This window comes from Elephas maximus, chromosome 13 (genome assembly GCF_024166365.1).
Source record: "Elephas maximus indicus isolate mEleMax1 chromosome 13, mEleMax1 primary haplotype, whole genome shotgun sequence".
NCBI lineage: Eukaryota > Metazoa > Chordata > Mammalia > Proboscidea > Elephantidae > Elephas > Elephas maximus.
Window position 1 is genome coordinate 87,098,313 of NC_064831.1, and position 10,685 is coordinate 87,108,997.

Sequence of the window (10,685 nt, forward strand, 5' to 3'; positions counted from 1 at the left end):
GAGCCCGTGTGGACGGCCCCCTGGCAGGAGCGCGCCTGCAGCACAGGGGCCCCCATTTCTCTAATGAGTTTGAGAGCGCGAGGGTGGCCGGGGACAGACCTGGCCTCCCAGAGAGGATTTTCCAAGGGCCTGTGCAGAGACAGGGATCGGGTCGGGGGCCTGCTCTCGGCCTACCAGGGAATCGCCCCCTGCGTCCTATTCCAGCCCCAGCCCTGGCCTGGAGAACCCTGTCCCTCAGCCCTCTGGGAGGGGAGCGAGGTACTCTTGTGAATTCCAGGCCTTGTCAAGATTTATTGAAGTTGGGTTTTAAAAACGTGCTTCAGATGATTTTTTCCCATTTTCTCAGATTTCAAAGACTCCCTGCAGTGCGGCTGCCTAATTAATGGTGAAATTCAACTAAATCTAATTATGCAGTAATTTTAAAGCAGTTAGTGCTGGGCGTTGGTTTGTAATAGGACCCCAGTTTTTTAAAGTTTGCTTACAGTGTTGGTTTAGGGGAAAGTCATCTTTTGTATGGCAAAGAAAGACAGGGAAATAGTTTTGCATGAACTGAAGGATTGAGAACCGCACCCCCCATCCCACCTCCCTCTCCATCACCACTTCTATCTCTTTTCCCTTCTCTATCCCTTTCTTCTGTCTTTCCCAAGCCCAAGCTTTTAGCGAGGTGCTAACCTTGCAAGGGGACCCGGTTACTTAGCCAAAGGGAAAAGAGGGAAGCTTTTTCATATGGAGACACAAAGGGACTTGGTATCCGCCGGCCTGGACGCCTCTGTAAAGGCCCGAAAACGGGGAAGGGGCTCTCATCTCCTCTAATAGAAAACAGATTTCCTCCCCTTAACATCCATTGTCATTAAGGCGCAAAGCTGACTCTCGGAGTTATAAATCTTATCGTCTTTCTGATAACACAGTTGTAATAAGTTAGCGTCCTATTCCAAGTGAATTGTCAAGCTGCCTCGTTTAATAGTGGCATCTGTATCATGAAAACTTTTATTTATTTATTTATTTACATCGCGACTTCCAGTCCTGGCGTTAAGGCCAGTGCCGAGCGAGGTGCCTGTTGGGCCTCTGGGGTAGGGCAGAGGGGGTAAAGGTGTGAGAGGTGGGTTGCGTGGATCCACGTCTGGATCTGTGGCTGGGGTGAGGGACCCCCTCGATAAAGGGGGTTAAGGGGATCGGTGTCCCCCTTTCCCATCCAGGGCCCCCTTGAAATGACGTTCCTTGAAAGAAACATGCTTGTGATTAGCTAAGCAAACACATCTGCTTTCGGAGTTGGACCTTCGTTAATTAGCTGAACAAAGGGCCGTTTTGCTTTTTACCTTTTGCTGGGGGAGAGTGTGTTGTTTCAGGAGTATCATGGGCCCTCCTCTTTTCAATTGCAGCCTCGACGTTAATTTTATTGGGATTACTGATGGGAAATGAGGTGGCGCAGGCTTCCGAGAGGAAAAGCTTGATCATTACCCCCTTCGGAACTATGTTTTTCCACCCAACCTCCTGCTCGCGAGGAGGGGGGTGGGGGCGAACTGCGCAGCAAGTTCGGAGCAATTGGAATCAGGCTCGCGGTGCGCTGATCTCGGGTGACAGAGCGTGTGTTGAAGCTGAACTCTATAATTTGCGCTTCTGTTCCTTTATTAGGCCTGGACAACGAACTAATGAGCTTTGGCCCAGCACAATGTCACTTGTATTTATTTTCTTATGGCAACTTTGAGATAGCGGAAGTGTTCCTTACCAAGGCACAGGGAAGGCCCGAGATTCTGCTCGCTGCTGCCTGGGCTCGGGTCAGTGCCTGCGTCCCCGGGGAGCGAGGGCGCGGCGAGGGCGCGCGCTGAGTTGGCGGAGCCCGGGGACTGGGCCTTTAGGGTAGGCCCTGGGCCTCTCAGGAAGGCATTAGGCCCTTTAGAGGCCCAGACAGCCCTGCAGGCCCAGTTCGCTGAAGAGGAGGTCTAGGGATGAAGGGCAAGCCCAGGGTAGGTTCCCCAAGCACTAGGTGGTCTGAGGCTCAAAGGTGGCGACTCCTTCCAGGCGCCGGGCAGAAGAGAGATTCGCAAGCAAAACCTGCCAGACCAACAAGCCCTGGGAGTAAGCGGGGCTTCGCGGCTCCCTCACCCCCACCCCGGGGCCAGACGTCAGCTTTGTGCCGCGCGAGGCCTGTCCCAGCTCTGTGGATATCTGGTTGAGGTGATGGTGACGGAGAGAATGCTTTAAAAGGGGCTCTTGGAGCCCTGGAGTGCGGAGGCTCCTTCCCTCTCTTCCTAGTTTAGGTGCTCCAAAGAGTCCTAGTTGGAGAGGCCTGGAAAGAAGGAACGGAGTAGTAGATGGGGATGGGGACAGAACGGGGACCGCGGAGGTAGCGCGGGCATCCCTGGCTCTCCAGCAGAGAGAATACCAGCCCTCCCCCCGCCACAAACGGGGGTGAGGAAAGGCTAAGGGGAAGGCTAAGGGGAGGGGAAGCCCCGGGAGCTGCAAGGGGAGCTGCGACTTCTCGCTCCGCAGCCAGCGAGTTCCTGCGTCTCGCGCCTTGCTCTTCGCCAGGCCCAACCAGGCAGCCCTTGCTAATAACGCCCAGCCTCTGTGCCCCCGCCCCCCCCCGTCTCTCCTGGCTTCATCCTTCTGCCCTACCACCCCCTCCCCACCTCTTCCTTCCTTCCTGCAAATGGGTGTTAACGTGGGTCTTTATGTTCTGTCTATAACTAGGATGTAATCATGCGCCCCATGCCTCTCTCTAAAAGCATTTAATAAATGTCTATTAAAGCGCTACAAATGTAAGATGAATTTAGTGGCGCGGCTGCCTCCCAGAATCCGAACGGTAATGATGGATTTATCAACGGGGATTCGCCTTCAGCACAGCGAGGGAGGTTTACTCAGCAAATATGTCTGCGAGCACCCACCCAAATACAGTCATTTGACCTCTCGCGGGCGCTAGCCGCCGCGCCCCTTCCCGCTGCCAGGCCTGGAGGACCTGAGGGGCGGTGTCGCCCCTCTCTTGACCTCTCGCCCCTCCCTCTGTCTCCTCTGGGCCTGCAGGACTCATCTCTTGGCGGGCCTGTGGGACTGGCATGTAGGTTTGGAGGTGGGGAACCAGCCGTGGCGGTGCCAGAGCACTCGGTGAAGTATGGGCTGTCTTGGCTTTGCCGGGAGACATCAGCGGGCGCCTCCCGTGCCCCTCTTGGTTTGGAAGGAATAGTAATTGTGCCCGAGTCTGCGAGTGGTCGTTTTTGTGTCCTAGCTTTGCCCAAATCTTAGGGGTAGCTGGGCCTGGAATCTTACCAGGCTATGGCCCAATCCTGGGCTATCCTGGCCAAGGTGGCTCGAGGACAGAGGCCCCAACCCTCAGGCCCTCGGAGGCATTGAGGGCTTCGGAGCGGTGCCCAGCGTGCCCGCCCTCCGCTGGCTCACTCCCCCGGAGAAGGCAAAGCAGAGGCGGCCATCCTGGGGGGCTGAAGAGGAGCCTTCAAAGAGAGGGCAACCCTCCTCCCCCCCCCCCAACTTTCTTCTCCCGGTCCACCTGCCCCCCAGCCCGAGCCACCGGTCATTTTAAAGTTTTGTGGCATGTGGATTTTTAGAATTTGGTTTTGGACTGTGATCGTTAACACACAGGGTCCCAATGACCACCACCTCTTTCTTTTTGTCTTTTATCTTTCTCTTCTTTCGAGGGGGAGGAAAGTGCTGGCCTGTTCCATCAAGCCCAGCGCGCATTTGCTTTGGCCTCTGATTTCTCTTTCTTCTTTGGAAATTTCATTGAGATGTCTCTCTACTTCGCTTGTCAGTTATCTTTGTTCCTTTTAAATAAAGGGCTTTTAAATGGACTTATTGCTCCCAGCTTGGGTTCTTCTCTCTTAATGTTAGAAAATTGTGCCATCTACCCGCTATGCTGAGTACTGTCACACTCGGAGACCTCGGGGACCTCCGGGCCGGCTTCAATGCTGCCGTGTCAGGGGCGCGGGCAGAGAGAGGAGGGGGTGGCTCACGTGGATTTTTACAGATCTCCGCCTGCAGCCGGCCGCTGTGGCCACGCCAGGGCACGGTCCGCGACGCGCGCTGCCGCTGGCCTGATGGCCTCAGCGAACTTGGCGGCCGCGGCGGATCCCGGCGCAGACCGCAGGCGCGGCTGGGACTCTGCACTTCCCCGCAGTGCCCCGGGCGGAGGGGGCGCCGCAGCGAGTTTCAGACGCTAACAGCCGCTTGGGGGTCAGGGATAACCGAGGACAATAGGGGGGCGGCTGCCTGGGAGGGGCGGAAGGGGGATTTCGCCTCGCTGCTTTGGAGCGCTCCCGCCGCGCCTCCAGCCCCCTCTGTCCCTGGGGGAAGCCGGGCTGGGGCCGGCGGAGAACGACGGCCACTGAGTGGATTTCCCACCTCTGAGAGACAGCTCCAGCCAGGCAGTCTGGCCGCTACTTTCAGATCCATTTTCCCGGGTGGAAACATCTCTGGTGTCTTTTGGAAGGCCAGAAATTGCTTTCCTTTAGCGAAGTGTGGTTTAGATGGACCGCGTTTGAACAAGTCAGGTGTCTGATGTGGGGTCTCCTCACCCCGACCCCTCCTCTGCAGAACCCCTCATCGACAACCGCAGGTTCTTTTGAATGAGTTAAAATAGACTAACAGTTTAGATTTTATTATGTGGCTACCCCTCTCAGATGCTTTCTTTCTTTTTTTTTTTTAACCCCTTATGAGTATTAGCTAAGATTTCCAAGTATCGGTTGGATACTGTATTCATGCGTGTGGGGGGGGGTATCTCCGATACGGTTTATGGCTTTTATTACATGTTTCACACTGTTCGAGAAATGGAGTTTTAAGCAACATACAATTAAATCTATATTGCTCTTTGGAGAAGGGCCAAGGAACTCGGCAATCAATTAGTTTAGAGCTTTTGATACTTGTTGCTAAAATCAGAGTGTAATGCTACCAGCCGGTGATAGAGTAGCTTCCTCCTCCCCTTTTCCTAAGGTCTTGTGGCTGCCACACAGGGAAAGGCGGTTGCCTTTTCTTTTCCAATTCGTTTTTCCTAATTCTTCTGCACAGACTAGTCCTTAAAAAATCAGGATGTTTTTCTGTTTTTTTTTTTTTCCTTTTCTCTCTCTTAACTGCAGTTCCCCATCTCCTACCTTTGTCTGCGTGGGTTGTTGTTGTTTTTTTAATAAATTTATGATTTGTATTACCTGAAAATGGGGCTCCCACTCACCTTCTCCCTGCCTTCCCCTCCCATTGCTTGACACTAAGAAGTGGAAACGGTGTTGTTTAATAATCACAACAGTACAGTGGTTTCCAGACAAAAGAAAAAAATATTCTTTATGACCACAACAGGAGAGAATTTCTCTCTCGCCCTTTCTGTCTCGTCTTTCCCTGTCTCTTTAAATAAGCAGCTTAGGAAATAATCTCCCGCATTGAACAGAAACTACCTCCTCCTTGGAAAGGCCACCGTTACCACCTCCCTAACTCTTTCGGGACCAGGGACCAATCCTCTGGGCTGGCAGCCGTCTGCCTGCCCTTGGCCCAGGTTGGGGGCGGGGGCACGCCTGTCGAGACCCGGGGGCGTCGTGGGAAGGCGGTGGAGTCCGCCCGCTTGGACCAGGCTGCAGAGGTAGGGCTGATAGCAAGCTCCAAAGAGGGGCTTTATCATTCATTAATAATTCTTGCTTCCCCGCAGCATCTCCTCCCGACAGCACTGGAGGCTCCTGCAGGGAGGGGGAGGGGTCTGGGGCTGCGCTGACATCCCTCTTCCCCGTCTCCGGATTTCCTGCTTCGCTGTCCAGGCCTTGCCGCCCCTCCACCAGCCTCATCACTAATTAAAAGCCCTGTGGCGTTGGGACTGAGCAGGCCGGGCGCTGAGCTGTCATCTCCGCCAGAATGAGGAGTCTAGAACATTGCCTTCTTCTCTAAAAAAAGGTTTCGACTAAATGAAGTGATTGGGCGGAGTGTCATTAACCTCCTTCCAAAAGTCTTCCTTTTCCTTCTGGGGTGTAAGGACTTCGGGGGCAGAAGGGGCCCTGGCCTCCACCCGGAGCACTTGCCCGGTCGGATCGCGGCCTCCCGTTGCCGCCCTGCCGTGGTGCCCATCCGTATGCTGCTGCCCTAATTGTGACGAAGGTCTGGGAAACATTTTCTCTGCGCTAATTTTATATTTCCCCTTTCCCCCTTGCAACATTAAACATAATTTTGCGCTGTCACTGTCACTAAGATTGCGGTTTGCTGATGTCTCTACTTGGAAACATGACACCTTCGCCTCCAACAGGGAGTCCTGCTCCCCCACGCTCTGTAGTCCCTAAGCGGCCCCTTCTCCAGCGGGGACTTCCGAGCGTTTCAGTGAAAACGCTGAGAGAGAGACAGGGAGACACCACAGCAGTAAAGGCCAGGAGGGTCTCTCCCAGCACCCCACAATCCTTTCAAAAAAAAAAAAAACCTTCCCTAGGACTTCAGGAGCAAATGTTTTTAGTGTGCCTTTGGTTTGGGCTTGTTTAATAAAATCCATTTTTGTTTTTCACTGGTTGGTTTTGGTTTTCCTGATGTGTAGCCACCGCCACTCCACTTTAAAATTTTCCCCTTGAATTGCTTTTTGTTTGTTTGTTTGCTTCTGTGTCTGTCCTCTTCAACTTCTCTCTGTTCTTTACTTCCACCCCCCTCCCGATACATTTTCTCTGGCTAAGCAATAATCCCCTGGCCCAGTAGCCACGTTCTTGGAGATAAAATCCATTTATCCCATGTGTTGCCTCACCGAGGCCCAGTTATCCGGGGCCTTTGGCGACAGACTGAAGCAAGCAAGATTAAGATATTTCTAATTTCCCAGGCCCTGCTTCTCTCTCCTTGAATGTGCCAGCCTGGAGGGGCTCCCAAGTTGAACAAATGTCCCCATGTCTACAGGTTTGCTCTCTATGCCTGACTGTGGTTCTGGTGGCTGTTTGTTTGTTTCTGTTTTCCCTGCCCACTCTCCCCAACAGTACTGCAGAGCTTGTTTGCACCAAGACTGGTGGGTTTCAGAGCGACGATCTCATTTCGACAGTGCTGAGGGACGACGCCTGCAGCCCCTGGGTCAGGCATTCAGCAGAGGGCCCATGTCACAGCCCCAACCCAAAGGTTGATTTTCCCTCATTAGCATCTCCATAGTCCGCTCCTTCCTTGCATCTCAGATCCTCAAGGCTGTCTTCTCCCCTCTCCTTCCTGTGTATGGCATATTCTCTCTCTCTGTCTCCTCATCACAACCTTATATTCTGCCAGGTTTCCATTGGATCTGTAGAGTCTAACCACTGAAAACCCATTTCATCAATTCTCAATGGGTTTGCCTATTTTTATCTTAGAGTCCCCTTTCTCTATCCACACCGGGCTCAGTCCATCCAGCTCCATGACTCTCTCTCCTTCTCCTTCATGCACCTCATTTACAAATGTGTTCTGCTTTGTCTGAATTAGTTCACTTATCTTCTGTTACTTTCTCTCACACTCCCCCCCCCCCAAGTCTTTCATTCACCAGTAGTAAAAATAAAAGATACAAAATGGCAAAGTTCAGCTGTGGTTTGGGGGGGGGGGATGCCAGCCACCTAGAAAGAAGCTGAGAGTTTATAATGACAGAAACACTGACAAAGAAAAGAGAATTGTATTTGTGGCTTAAGTGGGCGAGTGTGTTTGTGTGTCTATATCTGTGTGTTTTTAAGATTTCTTTGAGCTGCTTTTGTGCTGACTCGACAGAGGCATTTGCCGACACTAGTCACGGTGTAGAAACTTCCAGTTAACCTCTTCTATCAAATGAATCTTTTCATTTGGAGACCAATACATCTCAATCTCTTGCTACCTTTTGTAGACCCAGCTAGGGCTCAATGAGACAAGACAGGAGTTTATAATAGAGACCAGATAAAGTTCGCCAAAGTTGTTTTAGTTTACTTCTATCCCTTTTTTTTAATCAGCCTGAAAAAAAGATCCCCAATCGAACAAATAAAAGTTAAGGGAAATAGCAGCGCTTCCTAAGTGAGCAGAGGGTTGGGAATTTCTTTAGCTTTTCACGGCAAGCCTGTTGACTGAAACAGTTTTCCAAGCTCAGACACCAAAACGATTTATAGTTTTTTTTTTAACTAGTCATTATTTTGGTAGGTTGCTTAGGTGGAGCTGAGACAGTCTAATAATGTAAAACAGGGGTGGGGTAGGGTGGGGTGGGGGCTGTCTGTGACCAAGGGGTGAGTTAACACCAGAAATGTGAAAGCCAGTCAGGTCTCCAGGGATGGAATTTGGGAAAGAGCCTGCACATGTCTGCTCCTGGGCTATAAAGAAATACATTGTTAACAACAACAAAACAGACAATGCCCTGAACCCTGCCTGGACTCAGGGCTGAGCTACTTTCAAGATATTTTAGCAGCACTGTTCATTTTGATGGGGTTTCTAGGCCTTGGAAATTCAACCTTTAGCCAGTCTGCTCGTGGGGTATGGTTACAGAATTCATTTTCTGATTTACTACCCCTCCTCCTGTATTTTCTTTATTTCCTGATGGCCTCCCCTGGGGATAATCTTTTTTTCCCCCTTTCTTTTATATTTTCCAGTTTTGTTTTCCCACAGACGACTCTGTGTTTTTCCTGTGTTTTTCAACTGATCACTCATTTGCTTCCTTTCTCCCTTTCCTTCCTTAGCAGAGAGGAAAAGAAAAGTAACGGGAGGGGGATTTCCAAATTTTTCCTTTCTGAGCGTTATTAATTACTGTTACAAGGCAGGCAATTCTTAACTAATAACAAAGTTGTAAATTACCACTGACTTTCAAATATTTCTCATTTGTCAGCTCTGATTGATTTGATTAATAATATTCCACTCCTTGCCATAATTTTAGCCACACTTACAATCAGTTCTATGCATGAAGCAAGGAGGAGGCTGTCAGTCCTGCGTGGGATCCTGGCCCTCTGGCTTTACCCTTCTCGTGAAATTTTGCTGTTCATCCTGAGGCCAGTGGTTCCAGCTGGAAAAAACAGTGCTGGGAAAGCTACAGGGATGGAATGGACAGGCATACCTGCATAGACTCAGTTATTTATATGTAATTTTGAAAACTTCCTCCAGGAAGGAACCAAACAACATCATTCTCCCAGGCCTCCTGGACGTTTTTACACCCGATTCAAAGCTGAAGGTATGAATCTTTTAAGGATTCCTAAACCAAGGAAACCTGCCCAAGCCAAGTCCCATTTCTCTTTATCCTCTTCACCATTTCTAAGAAAGAGCCAGCCTTCTCCTTACTCAGACCTGTTTGGAGATGGGGGTTAGTGGTGGGCAAAGAGGTGTGTATGGAGGCAGGGAGGTTCAGGGCCACAAAGGCTCAGAAGACAGAGGCACCCTGAAGACCCTGTCTTTTGAGAAAAAGGTTATGTTTTCCCAAGGTCCTTTTTTCTTTCCACCAGCATATTCAGAACTCAATTTTTGAAGCTATCAATACCCGCTGCCTCCAATACCTCTCGGATTTTAATCTTAATTATATTATTAAGTGAAGTACTGTGCTGTCAAGGAATTCAACATGATTTATGACGTCTGCCTATTAAAGGATCGATTGTGAATATCACTACTATCATCTATCAATATTCCCAGGCCGAGGGTATTTCTTGCGCAACTGGGATGTGTAATACTGAAATGATAACCCAAACCAATTGCCGTCGAGTTGATCTCTCAGGAAAGGACTATTTCTTCTTCTCAGGGCTAACTTTCCAAGTGCAGCGTGAGCGGAAGTGAAGAGCAAGGAGACGCCACGAGGTCCAATCACATTTCATACCCGGAAAGAGTTTAAAGATTATTTATTTATTTTTTTAGTGTTAAAACAGTGAGTTCTTCCGCGAGTCCAGAGTCGTTGGGGTGGGGGGGAGGAGTAACCCCTGTAGGTCGATATTAAGGGCGAGTGTTTCCTAACTGCCAGGTGATTTACAATGAGACTGGGGGGGGGGAAGCCTGGAGGGGGGTGCTTTATAAGAGAATGGCTGGGTGGGAGCTGGGGGCTGCTGGGGGCCAACTCCATATTTCTGGAGTAGATGCCCGGGCCATGCCTTTGTCCTTGGACTCAGAGGTGTCCAATTTCTGGGATCAAAGCTGTCTACCCCGAAATACCCCTACCGCCACATTTTCACCTGCTCCCGCCTCCTCTGCTAGGTGGAGGCGGGTGCACAAGGCGCAGCGGCTGGGCCTGTGGGAGCCTGAGCACGGAGGCCTTTTGTTTCCAGACAGCGCAGCGCCTGCGTTTTTCCACCCTCTCGGGGCACGCCACGGCTCGGGGTCACCGGCGATTCCCAGCCTCCTGCTTTCTGGGAGTGGGAAGGAGAAGGCGAAGAATGGAGCAGAACGCCCGCTCCCGCGGCCTTGGATTGGAGGCTGGAGCGGGATGGGGCGTGGAGCGCGGCCTGAGCACGGCAAGGGGCCGCCTGTGCCGCGCCCGGCCAATACCCAGGGCGCGCACCAGGCAGCCGACGCCGGAGACCACGGGCTTGGCCTCGGGGACCTAGAGGATCAAGCGCCCCCTGGTACCGCGAGGCAGGTGTCCTTTGCCTGGAGCGGCGTCTCTAAAGTCTGGGCGGGAGGAGACTACGGACGCGGAGCCTCCGGCCTGGCTGGAGAACTCGCGGTTGCCTGAGGCTGGCTTCGGCGGGCCCTATAGCCAGTCGGCTTTCCTCTCAGCACGAAGCAGCAGGAGCCTGAACAGAACCTGTTGGCTTTCTCTCTCCCGGGCCCGGAGGCCTGGGTCCCACAGA